This window comes from Cygnus olor, chromosome 3, assembly GCF_009769625.2.
Source record: "Cygnus olor isolate bCygOlo1 chromosome 3, bCygOlo1.pri.v2, whole genome shotgun sequence".
Classification (NCBI taxonomy): Eukaryota; Metazoa; Chordata; class Aves; order Anseriformes; family Anatidae; genus Cygnus; species Cygnus olor.
Genome location: NC_049171.1, coordinates 104,008,835 through 104,025,098, shown reverse-complemented (window position 1 = coordinate 104,025,098; position 16,264 = coordinate 104,008,835). Strand labels below are relative to the sequence as shown.

Below are 16,264 nucleotides of genomic sequence, written 5' to 3'. Positions count from 1 at the left end.
TAGTTTTCTTATTGAAGAAAATAGCCTTGAGTGTTGATTCAGTTTGCTGTTGTTCCTTCAGTCATATTTTGCTGTTTATGAATATGCTGAAAGATGCTCCCCACCCAGAAAATATTTGGAAACTGGCCAGGAAGGGACATACCCCTTGTGCTTCTTCACAGTGCTTTACTCACTGGGGCTACTTTTTATTTGCTTCTCCTTAGTAAGTTTCATGTAGTCATCCAGGAAGCAGAACTGTGGCCCTTAGTGTGAAACCAAAAAACAGATCCTTGGATGACTGTTGCCCAGTGAATATAATCCAAATCCCAACATATTTGCAACTAATAAGACTGTTAGGGGAACACTTCAGTTATTTGCGTTTCAGCAATTAGCTTACACTGATGCTGAGGTGTAATCTGCTCTAGGCAGATGTGTGTTTGAATCATTTAACTGTACTTTTTGGAGTAACATTTCTTGCCATTCTCTCCTGACGTTGTTGCTGTTGGTTTCCTGCCATTCTCTCTAAAGAGCAGAAGGATTACACAAAGATGAGGGAGGTTTCAGCTTGGACCCCACTTCCACACACTAACTTCAGCCTCTTTGAGCTTCAGTGGAGCTGGGCAACCCATCTTTCCACATCTTTGATTTCATTGTGTCTGAAAAATGAGGCCGAGGAGAAGTGTTACAGTGATAGCAACTTGCTGTGCAGGCATGGCTAGGATTCAGTAAGTGCTTTGAGCTCCTTGGTAACATTATGGAAGTCCAAAGGGCTAGCATACAGAAATATAGCATGCAGGATGGCTTTCTGTCATATGATCACATCTTATACCAGCAAGTAATAGAACTGTAGGATCATAGAATGGTTTGGATTGAAAGGCACCTTAAAGATAATTCTACCCCTCATGTCATAGACAGGGACACCTTCCACTAGACCAGATTGCTCAAAGTCCTGTCCAACTGGCCTTGAACACCTCCAGCGATGGTGCTTCCACAGCTTCTCTGGGCAACCTGTGCCAGTGCCTCACCACCCTCTGATTGAAGAATTTCTTCCGTATATCTTCCTGGAACCTCTACTTCTCCAGGCTGAACAACCTCAACTCCCTCAGCCTGTCTTCATAGGCTGCTTCAGCTCTCTGATCATCTTTTTGATAAATGATGTGTGTTATCAGGTGCTAATTTTCTCAGAATTAACAGTATACTTGCTGATAATAAAGACTTAAAAGAGTAGCTGCCTCCATGCCCTAATTTCTCTTTCTTTGTATAGAGTATAATGAAGACACCATAGTATCATCTACCCTTGTGAGGCAGTGATTAAGCAGTTACTAACATCTATTCAGAGATCCTGGTCTATGTAATTATAGAGCTGTGTCTTCTTTAGACCACGATCCTTGGGAACTTTGAGCAACTGTATGGGCCTTGAGGTTTTAAACAAAGCTTATCGAAGTCTTTAGGGTTCTTTGTACTGACTTGGATGGGTTTTAGATTGAGTTCTTTTTATCCAGCAAGTTTAGGTGTTTAGGTAAATAGGCATGAGTAAAAAGTTGTTTTAAAAGCTCATTTTGTCATCAACAGAAAAAACACTCTGCAGATGTTCAAAATGCACAGTTCAACAATTCAAGTGGTTTCAATTTTTTTTCTTTTTCTTTTTTTTTCTGTTTGAAAAGAGGAAAACACTTTGAAAAAAAAAAGGGAAAAAAAAAGAAGCAGCAGCTTTGTGGGTTCTATCAACCCCAAGCAAAGTTGTCCTCACTTTCCCATCTATCCTCTGACTGAAAACTGCCTTTTTTTTTTTTTTTTTTTAACCTTTTACAGCAAAATGATGTGTACAGTTATCACAGTGCAGGAAGATTTACTCCTAAGGGTATAAAAGCCTGAAAGCATGGATTAGACTGGAAGCCAGTACATAACCAGCCAGGAACCAGCCTGCTCCTACAGTGTGCACTCAAAGCCATTCTCTGGTTCTGTTCTTATGCTTATTTATTTTAATGTTTTCTTCAAACAACACCTATGGGCAAAAGAGGATCTGAGATATCCTGTCTGAACACCTGTGACATTTGGATCTGGCAGAAAATCACAGTGCTGGCATTGGCTCTCTTTGTGTAACGGATGAGATCATGATCAGGTTGGAGTTGTTTTCAGGGCTCTGGATCTGAGCCTGGAACTGAACTTTACCTTTTAAGAAAGCCTAGCTCTCCCCTGCCTTCCCACCCGGCACCAGGCAGTGGAACGAACGAGGCAATGGGGACAAAACAGCACACTGCACAATAAAGAGTGTTAATATGAGTAATTATTGCAGTATGTCAGTGCACTATTTTAAGATTGCTCACTGCATGCCAAAGAGTGCTCTGGGCAGGGTTTTCATTACAAAATCCTGCCAAAGCACTTCCTGAGGGGATCGTGATAAATATAGATAGCAGAGAGCCTGTCTGGATCCATTGCAGTGAATAGCAGCAGCACACACGCCTTAGGGTCCACAAGACTCATAAACCAGAAGACACTGGAGTTGGCCAAGGCCCCGGAATACCTCCAAATAATTTGGCTGACTCTAGTAAGGGATTTTCAGGTAGCTTTTTGGTATGGTGTAGAAGACACACTGGAGAGTCAACTCCCAGTTATCCCTACCAGAGCTGCGTGGGTCACTTTTATTTCTGGCCCGTAATTAATTGTGAAGGATCCCTGTGAAATATTTTAGGCCAACTTCTTTTCCCTTTTGTTACATGGCTTCATTTTTGACCATCTGTATAACATTGCCCTTTGCATTGTGTCATTGCAGAAAAATAAAGGACAAAAGAAAATTATCCAGCTTTTTTTAAACTCTCTCTTTATAGCTGAATGATTCCCAGTTGCACATGTACATGAAAAACACTGCCACTCATTTTGCAAGCAGCTTTATTTTCTCATTTCAGGCACCAGGGCTGCTAGAAGTGCCTAAGATGGCTGTTGTATTTGCAGTGTTGTTTAGGGTTTGAACTGCTCATCTCCCAAGGCTCCTATTCTGGTAGTGCAAAGAAATGACTGTGTTGAAGTATGTGCATGTGGGGGTCTGAGCAAGGCCCCCTCTCCTGGACCAGTCAGCCTGGTGACCCCAACGCTGCTGCAGTGGAGACCCCAGTGAACTAGTGACCCCAAGTGTGCAGCAGGGGCTGCGATGGCTTTGGCCTCTCTGAGAACACCACCAGCATTTCTGAAGTAAAAAGTCACGTCTCAAGGGATGGCCATGCATTTCGTAAAGGCTGTTTCACTGCCAGCCCTGCTGTGCAACAGCCGCAGCGGCTGGGAAGTGTTTCATGTCCAAGTGACCATGCACCAATGCGAGGAGGGAACAGAGACACAATGGACTGTGCTTCTCCTGCCTGAAAACCTGGAATCCCTCCTTCAGGCTCTGTCTCTGGGGGCTAGTATAACTCATTTCTCTGTGTTGTTGTCAGCTGTGGGCAATTGCCAGAGTGTGAAATAGGTGCTCTCTGTACTTGCCGAGATTTCTACCCCACCTTAGTACCAGCAAACACTCTGCTGAGCCCTCTCCTGCTTGAGACCTGGTGACCACAGTTGTTTTGGACCTGGAACTACTGCCCTGGCATACTGTGTATTTCTGTGGGTATGTCCTGGGGGAGCAGAGGGTGTACAGCGCAGGGGAGACTGGATTAGGTGTGTTGTAAGGCCATGCTAGCCAGCTCAGTGTACCCCAGCACAGTAGGAGCCTATCTTTAGGAGGTCTTAAGCAATTCTGAAGTTGAATTCTGAATGTTGATTTACTTTGAAATTTTTTCATCTTTGTCAGACGCTCTCATGGAAGAGAGGCTTTGAGTCTTCTCCCTAGCTTGTCATTGTAAGTGACTTCACCCCCTCTCCCAGCAGACACCAAGGAATTTGCCCTGCACATGAAGTTAGGAGCAGCGGGGAAAGCTGATGAAGAGGGCCCATTCCTACTGCAAGCCGGAAGCCCTGTCCTTCCAGGGACCCCTTTCTCTAATATTCACCTGTTATATTTTCCCTTCCACTGCCACTACCCATGATGTCCTGGCTTCTAAAGCCATCTGAGAGTTTTAGGACAGGCCCTGTGGGCTCTTTTCTGCCATCTACCTTCTTCTGATCTCTCGTACTAGCTTCGTGCTGTGTTTCATCACCTCCACACTGTGCAGGTCTCTCCCTGGGGCATAGGAGGGTAGTGGAAACGTGGTGGCAAGTTAAAGCTTCCCACAGCTTCCAATAAATGTAGAGTGCACTTCGTGTGTTTTTCCAGGTAATACCTATGTGTTTTGCAAATAATACTGCCGCGAGGGGTCTAAATGCTTGAGGAGAAGTAACATCAGCTCAGTGAAAGGGATGATGATGAATCAGCAGGAAATGTTCTTTGCTGTGGATATCTAATAGACTCCATGACTCTGTGGGAGGAAAGTCGCAAACTTTGTGGTCTTTTTCAGTTTTGCTGTTGTTGGTTTGTTTGTTCTTGTTTTTAAGGGGTAAGACTATTCTAAATTCAGAAACTTCAGTACTAGATAAAGGGTGTGGGCATATGTGTAGATACTGAACTACTGATTCTTCTTATTTATTTTATTATTCATGACAAGAAACCTGGATCAAAGTAAAAGCCCATTCTCTTAGGTCCTGTGCAATATGTAGGAGAGAGGCTTGTGTTAAACAAACAGAAACCAACGCAGCTCTGCCTTGCTAAACCAGGAGAGATGCAAATTTGCTCATAAGTTTGTTAAAGAGAAATTGCAGACAAGGTATTTTAGTATTAAGCCTGAGCAAAAATGCAGGAAAGGGTGTTCCAGTAAGGTGGTGATGCTTCTTTGCAGCACCTGCATTGATTTGGCTGTAAAGTATAATAAGCAAATTTGCAACAGGGTAAATGACTACTCCAGAAGTTTTGTTCTCTGCAGAGAATTCTCTGCACCTGTCAGGAGAGCTGGATCACTTGACTGCTACCTACCCTATTTAATCATCTGTTTTTGTGAGTGCTGAGAGCTGGAAAACAGGAATAACAACGTGTTTAGAGGCCTGATCCTTTCTCATGACCCACAAGGACTTTCCACCACTCATTCCAAAATGAGAGTTGCAGGTAGCGGAAGTGGAAAAAGTTATGAGGAAAGACAGCTGTGGAGGTTTGGTTTGGACATGTAACCTGAGCTAAAAACAATAATTATTTCCACTTCCCACCCTCATTGTCCCAGACAGCAAACTGAACCCTGGCTACATGTAAAGACATGCTTTTGACATACTTCTCTTTAAAGTGCATAAGACAACGTACATGTGAACTGAAGATTTGGGGTTTCTTCTTTTTTTTCACCCTAACTCTCTCCTGTTCTTTTAACTCCCTTCTAATCTCCAGTATGTGCCTTGAATTCTCTGCACCATGCTGCAAAGGAGCTAGCACAGATTCCCTACAGGCCGAGCGATTTTTATCCAGCTGAACACATGTTCAACAAGATCCCACAGCAGTTATTTAAGCAAAATGTCTGGTGAATCTATCAGTGTGGGAGTTAGTGCAGACAAATCTGAACCTGGTCTGAGAGATCAGGGTCCATTTGCCAAGTCATTGTGACTTCTGGGCACTGACACTGAACCAGTTGCAGTCTCTCATCTCTCTCCATCATGTCGACACAAGGCCAAGCACATCACATGAGAGCATCCCCAAAGTCGTGTAGCTCATGCTGCTGAGAACTAGAACTAGAGAACTAGCGCGAAACCCCATGCATGTCCAGTTTAACCAAGACCATTCTCATTTGAGAGTGTCAAAGACCAAGAGCCAGAATGAGTTCCCAGGAAAATCATACCAGTTACTTGGTATGATACTAGGTCCCTGGCTAAGACATGTAACTTCTCAGTGCTTTAGTTTCCCCATCTGTAAAATTGAGTAAAAATCCCTTGATGTTGCCTGACAGAAAGCTGTACAAGTCCATTTCAACCCTGCTGCCCCTACAACACAGAAAAAAGCCACTTCAATAATCTATAGTGCATTTCAAGGGTTGGTCAATATTCGTAAACCTAAAATAACATATTAAACACCATGTACCTGCTATGGAGTGTTACCTCTTTTTTTCTCATTTGCAACTCTTTAGATTTCTTCCCTTCCCTTCCCTTCCCTTCCCTTCCCTTCCCTTCCCTTCCCTTCCCTTCCCTTCCCTTCCCTTCCCTTCCCTTCCCTTCCCTTCCCTTCCCTTCCCTCCCTTCCCTTCCCTTCCCTTCCCTTCCCTTCCCTTCCCTTCCCTTCCCTTCCCTTCCCTTCCCTTCCCTTCCCTTCCCTTCCCTTCCCTTCCCTTCCCTTCCCTTCCCTTCCCTTCCCTTCCCTTCCCTTCCCTTCCCTTCCCTTCCCTTCCCTTCCCTTCCCCCTTTTTGGCTAGTAGCATTCATAGAGAAGATACAGGAAGGGCAGAGCAGCAGAGCATGTGAATAATTTAATTTCTTCATGCCCTGAGGTGATTCATGTGAAGTCCACATATAAGCACTGGTTCCCTAAACCCTGGAGAAATTTAGAGTGTAGTTCGCTCTTAGGACTCCAGAATCACCTAAATAGGAGACTGACTGAGGAATTACTTCTCTAAGAAAAATCCCCTTTGCAGTCAACTTTCAGACCAGGGTCTGTTTTATCCCTTTCATATCTCACTTCATAAAATCAGTGTCAAAAGTGAGACTGACGACCAAACCCAAGATGCACCTACAGCTCCTGTCCTGTTCTGCTTGAAGACTTTGCTTCTTTTGATCTCTCTGGGACAACAGGCTGGCTATTGTCCATGTGCTGTTTTTTTTTTTCCCTCTAGCAAGAGAAGATGGTGAGTGCTTTCTTAAGCACAGCAGTGGTAAAGGTCAAAGTCAAAGCAGATCTGGCTTTGCCTGTTGTGAAAGCAGGAGCAAGGGGTGGGATTCCTCAGAGGGACATGAGGGAATGGCTGCACAAAATAGCTTTATATCCTGGATGACTTTGGTGGTCCAAAGAACACAGTTGTTCAGCTCTGTGGGTATCACTGCTGCATGGGAACTCCAAAGGCCACTCTTCTAGACAGACGGACATCTTCCCAGTCATTAGGTAACTAATACTGCTTAGCACCCTTCCGAGACTGGGATAAGGACACGACCCCAAACACATATACTCTCAGATACACAACCACACAAAATTTGACAAAGGAGAGATTCTGTTGGAAAATCATTCAATGGTTTCAACCTGCAAGCCTGAAGCTAAGTGCTTATCCCTGTGTGTAAGGAGTCTGTAGTCAACCAGCAGCCTGTTTATGAGAAGCCCTGAGTACCCATTATTTTTGTTGTCTTCAGTAAGAGCTAAAGGTCCATAAAATTAATCTAAAAAACACAGACTAAGGGAACCATGTTTGTTTGCTTGTGTGTTTTCCCCTGCCATTATCTATCATGACTGTCTGTAGAACACTGACCTTTTGTTACTGGACATGATGCAGCTGGTTCGTGATGTGATAGTTTTGAGATATAAGGCCTCCTTGGCTTATGCCAGGGAGAAGATCCTAGGGCCATTTTCTCCTAAGACCTTATGGAAAAAAAAAAAAAAAAAAGAACTCTGTGTCACCTTATCCAGAAATAGAGATTTTGGCTTTGAGTTATGAGATGATATCATATCCCCTGCTATGGAAAGTGCACATTCAGTGACTAGTGTGCAGGGCTGCTGCACACCCTGCTCATCCTATAGGCAACTGCACAAGTGTTGTGACTGTGGTTTGTACACATGGAGAGAGGCCAAGGGTCACTGCCTGTGGGTGCAAATGGTTGGGATTGGCGTTCAGCATGCTCTCATCACAGCCTGGCAGGCTGCTCCAGCTGCAGACATGCATTGATTACAGTAGCCAAAGGCTTTGTCTTTCCTTAAGGGGGGTTGGTAGAAAAGTCTGCAATGTTTTTTCCAGTCGGCTACACAATAGGTTTTCATGGTACTGTCAACCTGCTTTATCAGTGTCTTGTATAGTGATGTGCAATGGGGTGAGCTTGACATCAGGTGCATTTTCAGATTTTCTGTGCTTTTCCATTCTATTGATAGGGTATCCTAGCCTTTCATCCCTCTGCCCTGAGCTCTGTCTTCTGCAGTCTGGCCCTTGCCTAATCAAGTGAGACAGCTCTCCTGTTGTTACTGTTGAAGCTGCAATAAACAGCATATCCATTTCTCCATTTATCTGCTTTTTGAAATCCAGCCTGTAATGGCAGCAATAATTACTCCATTTCTATATTTGGAGATCATCAGCACCTCATGAATATCAAATTGTACTGTTATTATCTCTGCACAATATGGGCCAGTCTCCTATCAGTGTAAACATGTATAACTGTGAATATCAGTAGGACTGTCAGAGATCCCAGAATAGACAAGGCTAAACAGGAGTCTGACATTATTTGTTTAGTGGGGAAGGCAGGGAGAGAAGCAGAAAAGCCAGCTGGAGTTTTGATAGCACAGAGCCCATCCAACATTGCTGTGGGTACACACAGCACTCTACTTGTTGGGACCATTAGGAGCAAGTGCAGATTTCTCTGAGCCAAGCACCATGTTAAAATCCTTGGCATTGGGGTTAAAATCCTGGGTCTTCTGCAAAAACATCTCAGCCCACAAGCAAATTCCTTTGAACGCTTACTTAGGCTTTGTTGTTAGACTTTTTCATTGCCCAGGAGATGGTGATGTTTAAAGCTCCAGTCTGACCAGGGCTGATCTAAAAACTTCATTGTTGTCAAACATCTGAAGCTCAGTGGATTTGGCTGCCTCCTAGGAGACCTTTTCCCCCCTCTGAACCTCCAGTTGAGGAGACTCCCAGGGGACAGTCTCTCCTCATCACCATCTTTCAGAGCTGTCAGAATACTTTAGCAGCTCATGGCATGGTTTTCCAAGCCTTGCTTGCATTGATGCAGACCCTGCTCTGGAGATGAGCCCATCCATATGCACTGCTTTCCATCCAGGTCCGTACCTCCCCACCACAAAGATATTACAGTCATTAATAAAAAAAAAAAAAAAAGGCACCATGAAGTCTTCCCAGCCTGCAGACAGAAAGAGCAGGGTTATGTCTTAGTACCTAACTGTCTATAGTTTATAAAAACTTTTTTTTTGTGTGTATAAAGTGAGGGTGCTAAAATGCAGGTAGGGGAAAAGCATGGCTGGTTCACTGCTGGCACTTGGAAGGAGCCAGGCCTGAGTGACTGCACGACCCAGGGAGGGTGGGCAGGTGAGCCATGGGGCTGGTGGGACAGAGGGACACCAAGAAAATGGTAAAACCTTGTGAGAACAGCTGATTCTGTGAGGTTGCAGGTTGTGTTATTCCACAGTATTTTACCCCAAGGTATTGGCATACACACAGCCAAGTACATGCTCGAGTTTCTAGGTCAAAGCCCTTAAGGAACACCAAAACCAGCCAAAAACATCCTATAGTCTGCTCCAGATAGATAGAAAAGGCTTAGTAAATAAAGCTGGCTTCTTATCAACTCCTCGTCCCTGAAACGGCTATATTACACCCGCCCAATGGTTTCTGTCTTAATTTCTAGAATCAGCCCTCTTTTCAAAGAAGCCTCCGCCAAAAGAGGACATGACTAAGCAAAAGAGGAAGCTTAACTGCAGCAAAATGTGAGTGAAACAGAAAATAATCACTGAGTAAACTTGTACTCATCCGTTCAGCAGGGAAACAAATCTAGATCAGTCTCCGCAGCCTTGGAATGATCTCACTGGCTCTAGCACAGCTGGCCTAGAGACACAAACAGCATGCAAAACAGGAGTTAAGGACCCCAGGGCAGTGCATGGCAGCTATCATTTGCATCTGTTTTGCAGGGGGCTGTCTCATTCCTAGAGAAGAACTATTGTATGTGTGTTTATACTGCAAGGGAGCTGTCTATGTTTGGTTTGGAAAAGCTATGCTTGCTTAACAAAACCTGAATTTATCCCTGTAATCCTTCCCTGCATCTCCATGGCCAGATTGGAGCAGCCTGTGGAAAAAATTCCTGTCTATTTTCAGAAATAGATAAAAGCATTCAGATTACGGAGTGCAAATCTCAGCTCAAAATGACTGGAAAAATCCATTCAGTGTCTCTGTCACTGACCCCCGTGACCTCTCCAAGTAATGAATTTCAGTTGCTTTTCCCCTGTGCTGCTTCCTTCTGCCACCACCACTGCTGCTCCTGGAACAGACCCCAATCCCAGCATCTGCAGAATGTCAGCCCTGCATCCAGCTGCTTATCCCATGGGGATATGAAAGAGAGATGCGAAAGAGCAGAGTTTGTGGAAATTACTATTGATCTCACTGCTTAAGACTGTTAGTGGGGTCTTTTTATGCCAGTGTCCACACAGCTCACAAATTTCAGGATAGTGCTAGCATGCCAAGGAAGAAGTGCTCTCTGCCACAAAAATAAAACTGCCTGGAATCTATTTCTTTGTACATGCTCATCTCAGAGCCATGCTTGCTGCTGCGCTTGGAGTTGGCTATGATGCTGGTCCCTTCCCCCTTGGGAGCTCCTAAAGCAAATGAGCCTTTAGCATCACTTATTAGTTCACGAGATTGAAGATTCAGCAGAGAAGATCACTGCTCATTTAAAGGGATTGCGTGTTTTAGGAAGTCCCTGAGGCTCGATGAATTCTGCCCATGGTGGATTAGATGCCCTGTTAGCAAGCAAAATATTAAATGCAACTGCAGTGAGCTTACATTTCACTCATTTTTCACTTACGGATTACAGAGTGAGTCTTCGTAATTAATACCAAGGAAGAGGGCATTCAGCTGAACTACAGCTTTTGAAAGATTAACCTTGATAGGATTTTTTTTTTTTTAATTTAGAACTTTGTTTTCCTTTCTGTAGTGATCAGAGCAGACCTGAGATGCTGATCCCTTTGTGTTGTGCTCAACAAAGCATCTAGCAGAAATCCTGCAGGCCTCCACTGGGATTCACCCGGCTGCTGAGCACCACACCTACATCTCCTCTGACAAAATTGGGTCAGATCCTGGAAGGTTCTGAGTGTAACCCATTTTGGAGCTGAGGTGCTTCAGATGTCTTACCTTCTGTTTCACGATACAAAAGCTAAATGAGCAGTTTGTTGCAAAATGAGACAGTTGGAGAGACCACCTGCTCTGATGGTGAGTATGTGATTTTGGATGAGATGACAGAACTTCTGATTGTTGCTCTTAGTCCTGCTAACCAGCAAGGGCTTGGGGCAATCAGCTCATTTCACTAAGAAACACAGAAATATATCAAATTTGCAATGACTGGGTTAATTTTTATCTAATGTGGATACAGAGATGCTTATACTTGAACACACTGCTACTGAAATATGTGAACAGGTGACAAGGTATGCCACCCACCAGATCAGGCTGCCCAGGGCCTCATCCAACCTGACCATGAACACCTCCAGGGATGGGGCATCCACAGCTTTTCTGGGCAACCTGTGCCAGTGCCTCACCACCCTCTGAGTGAAGAATTTCCTCCTAACATCTAATCTAATTCTCCCCTCTTTTAGTTTAAAACCATTCCCCCTTGTCCTGTCATTATCTGTCCTAGCAAAAAGTTGTTCTCCACCTTTTTTATAAGCACTCTTTAAAGAACTGAAAAGCTGCAGTGAGGTCTCCCTGGAGCCTTCTCTTCTTCAGGCTGAACATCCCCAGCTCCCTCAGTCTTTCTTCATAGGTGAGGTACTCCAGCCTTCTGATCTCCTTTGTGGCCCTCCTTGGGACCTGCTCTAACAGATCCACATCCTTCTTGTGTTAGGGGATCCAGACCTGGATGCAGCACTCCAAGCGGGGCCTCACGAGGGCAGAGTAGAGGGGGACAGTCACCTCCTTGACATACTGCCCACTCCTCTGTTGATGCAGCCCAGGACGCAGTTGGCCTTCAGGGCTGCAAGTGCTCACTGCTGGTTCATGCCAAGCTTTTTGTCCACCAGAACCCCCAAGTCTTTCTCTGCAGGGCTGCTCTCAATGAGTTCTTCTCCCAGTGTACTCATGTCTGGGATTGCCCTGGCCCAGGCACAGTACCTTGCACTTTGACTTGTTGAACCTCATTAGGTTCACATGGGCCCACTTTTCAAGCTTGTCCAGGTCCCTTTGATGGCATCCCTTCCTTCTCTTGTATCAACTGCACCACTCAGCTTCGTATCACCAGCGAACTGGCTGAGGGTGCACTCAATCTGATTGCCTATGTTGTCGATAAAGCTATTAAATAATACTAGTCCCAAGACAGACCCCTGAAGGACACCACTTGTCACCGGCCTCCACCTGGACATAGAGCCATTGACCACCACTTTCTGGCTGTGACCTTCAAGCCAACTCCTTATCCACTGAATGGTCCACCCATCAAATCCATCTCTCTCCGATTTGGAGATCAAGATATCACGTGGAACCTTGTCAAAGGCCTTACAGAAGTCCAGATAGGTGACATGGGTTGGTCTTCCCTTGTCAACTATGATGCAGTCACTCCATCTTAGAAGGCCACCAGATTGGTCAGGCACAATTTGCCCTTGGTGAAGCTGTGCTGGCTGTCTCAAATCACCTCCTCGTCTTGCATGTGCCTTGACATTGCTTCCAGGAAGATCTTTTCCATGATCTTGCCAGGCACAGAAGTAAGACTCACTGGTATCTGAAGCAAGGAATATAATGTCATTAATTAAGATAACGTGTACTCAAATAGGAATACCACAGGAAAGGCCATTATTGTCTCTAAAGGTTAATTAATCTTAATTCCCCTTAGAATTGTCATGAAAAGATACATATTGATTCAAGGTTACTGGTTCTACATATGTAGAACACGGGCTGAGTGCATAAGCCTGAACTGTATATATAAAAATGAAGTGGTTCATTAGAAAGAGAAAACAAACTGCAGTTGGTAAAAAATAATTTCAAACATCTTCAGAAAATCTGGAGGTGTTTCTGTTACGATGATGAGTCTAAGAACTATAACTCCAAGTAAAAACCTAACCTACTGAGAGAAAATAAACGTGGAAATTCAACTCTGACCCATTTGGAAGACAAAATAAGTCTGTGATATCCTGTTCATTCACCAGGGAGCCATACTTACTATTCAATTTTTGCAGCTAGCCAGAATACAGGTATTTATATATTCTGTATGGTCCAAGTGCTTAAAATTCTTTGGACTGTTGACATCAGCTGAGATGAATGAAGGAAATTCATAGGATCAGTGTGATTCAGGATCTTCCTGCAGTGTGTAATGACCGCAGGAATATCTCCTATTTACATAACTCTTTTTTCATTCCAGGAGTTCCCGGGGCATTATGCAAACCCTTCAAAAGAGAGATCACTGCAACTACCACCACTGAGATCCCCTGCTGTGAGCTGACAGCTACTCAACAGGAAACAACTACACTGCACAGGCAGCATGTAGGGCCGTTTGGATGGGTGCCTTCTGGAAAAAAAAAAAAAGGGGGGGGGGGTGGAGGGTGGGAGGAGAGAGAGAGAAAAGAACAGAGCTAAAAGGAAATGTTTCAATACTGCTGGGAAAGATGAGCCCTGCTTCTCACTCAAACTGCCCGGACAGCCTCTCTCACCTCTGCTCACTTCACAAGAGGCGTTGGGCAGCCAGGAGAGTGGTTGGCTGTATTATCCAAACATTGAGCAATGCTCTTCACAGCTCTGCTGTAACACTGGCTAGTCTACACAGCTCTCCTTGGTCATCAGTGCTGTGTAGGGGAGGGAAAGATGAGCAAATGTGCCTGGAGAGCTGCCCATGGACAATTCCTGTTTCCTCTGCTACTATTTGGACTGTATCTCCAGTCTATCTCTGTCTTTTCCATGTAGTCTCCTTCCTTGGTCCTGACTATGATCCTGCTCCTTCGTGCTCTGGAGTCAAGGTGTTATATTATTTTAGTGGAGGACTTAAGGAAAGGAGAAAGCACCTCCCTTTTCTTCTGGGAAAGGTAGTTTGCAAGTATCTTGGAAGGATTCTCTTAGGTTTTCTGAATAGGTTTCTAGGTTTAGGATGGGCACAAAGTGTAGGTTAGTTAGGCAACAGACTAATGTGAAAAACCTGAAAAATATCCAAACCCTTCAAACTCAGCATTTTCCACTCACACCTTCCCAATAATTTCTAACTCCACATCTTCATCCCTAAGAGTAATGCTTAGGTTTGAGCTTAGCTGAATGTGGCAAAGAATCCACGTAAGTGGTGGAAATCCATCTTTGTATCATCCTTTATCAAGCGGGACCAAAGGGGGTATATTAAATTTTGGGCATGGTTTCCAGAGCTATGGGGTTTGCCTAGGGTATTTTCACCAGAGGGAGGGAAGAGAGGCAGGTGGACCCTTGCCAACAAATCCCAAAAGAAAGGGTCTTTTACTCAGTATATAGATATATATTGCCATTGCTGGTTTTGCATGGCTTTATGACTGTGCTCCTTCATGCCTAGTAAAGGTCTGGGAATGCACGTAAGTTGTGAAAATCCATCTTTTTATCATCCTTTATCAAGAGGGACTAAGGGGGGGGTATATTAAATCCAAATATTTTCTCTGCTCTTAATCACCTGACAGAAAGGTCACACTAATTACATCAGATGCATTTTCTCAAATTTCCCTGCTTCTGTTATGAGTGTGAGGCTTATCTAAGAGGAACTATTCTGACCACTAGTAAACACAGCCTGTCTTATCCATGTCTCAGTTCCCAAATTAACCAGGTGACAAGGAGACCCTCACAGGATGCAAGGCATGGTGACAGAAATGGGCAGGTCATGGCCTTTTACTGTGAGAGAAAAGCATGGCAGAAATGATCCAATTCTGTTACTGCAGAGCCATGTATGCAGTCCATGTATGCAGGGACTGGGGGCAACAGGGGGGAGCATTGAGTTGACAGGCACTGTGCCAGTAGATAGTGCTAAAGACTACACAGCATGGACCTTGGCTTAGTAGGACCAATGAAAGTCTGTTTTTATGCTGTGCAAATGGCCCTCTGCCTTTCCCCTAATGCTTAGTAGACATGTTTTAGAGTTGCCATTGTGAAAATCGTAGGAGTGGTGAAGCAGATGTTGGCTTGGTCAGGAGATACGGGAAGAGAAATGAACAACAAGTGGGAGAGAACCCATGTTCATCATACTGCAGATGAGCCTTCATATTCTCTGTATCACTAATACAAACTGGAGTGTTTGGCCTTTTACTACTTTTCCTTGTGTAGTATTTTGTACTTTTTTTGCTAAGTGTGCCTCAAAAATTGGAGATGATAAAACATGGGCCAGCCCTTGGTGGAAATGGATGGTGCTAGGATACTCCTGGAAAGCAGCAGGGTTTAATTTTTATCTCTACTCGAACTAAATTTTCCCAGTGGTGGAAGTGGTAAAAGCAGTTTTTGGTAGAAAAGAAAATCATTGTCATGTTTGAAAGAGGGAAGCACAATAAAAAGACACACTTAAAAAGGGAGAAAAGTAAAATGCCATTAGATCTTATTCTTTCAAGATGAGGCCCAGGCGTGAAACTGCAATGTGCAACAGAACTCTGCCACCAGATGGTTATATAGATTGGAAACGAGCAACAGGGAAGAAATATGGTACTTTCTTACATGATGCAATAAGATGTTGTGCTTCCTGGCCACATATAAAATTAATTTATAACAGAAGCACACCAGAAATGCCTGAGGGTAACACTAGCCACAGCAGAACATCAGGGCTTTTTTCTTTCCTTCCTTCCTTCCTTCCTTCCTTCCTTCCTTCCTTCCTTCCTTCCTTCCTTCCTTCCTTCCTTCTTTCCTTCTTCTTTCCTTCTTTCCTTCTCTCCAGCATTAAATAATGGGACTGACATTTTTCTTAAAACAACCTCAGAATGGGTGGTTGGAGAGAAAGATCAAAGATCCATGTCTCATAGGATGCATCAGGAAAAAGTAAGTATGTAATCTGATGCACTAATGCACTAATATACACATATGTCCTCTGTCACACACACTAGGGTAACTCTTTAGGTTATTTTTTCAACAGACCTCTACAATGGTGACATTATTAAATTAGTATTATTACTATGAATAATTGTATCATTTTCTCTGATTCCAGTTGTTCTCACTTGTTTTCTTCTAATGCACTTTGGTGGTACCCATCACTGGAGTGACTGGAAGCATTTCACATGTTTTACAGTGTATAGTTTTAATGTTCTCTGAGCAAAGGAGACAAGTAAACTTTTTGACCCTGGAAGTAAGGGACAGATTTGCAAAATATTTAAGCTCTGGGCTTTATCAAGGCCACAGTAACCTATTAAAAAACAAACAAACAAACAAAAACCCTCCCACTGAATTCATTAAGCTTTATCTTAAGCTGAAAAGACCAGAGCAATCAGAGCTGCCCATCAGTGAAAAGAATGGGAAAGATGGATAATCAATCTTGC

General features: G+C 43.9%; 1 protein-coding gene across 1 annotated transcript in view; it reads left to right on the top strand.

Annotated features, from left to right (window-relative positions):
- The first annotated feature begins 10,762 nt into the window (after positions 1 to 10,762).
- LCLAT1 (lysocardiolipin acyltransferase 1) overlaps positions 10,763 to 16,264 on the top strand; it is a 115,296-nt gene continuing 109,794 nt past the window's right edge. The window contains exons 1-2 of the mRNA XM_040550700.1: positions 10,763 to 11,036; positions 13,168 to 13,289. The gene's annotated coding sequence lies outside the window, so the exon portion shown is untranslated. The remainder of the gene's footprint in view (positions 11,037 to 13,167; positions 13,290 to 16,264) is intronic.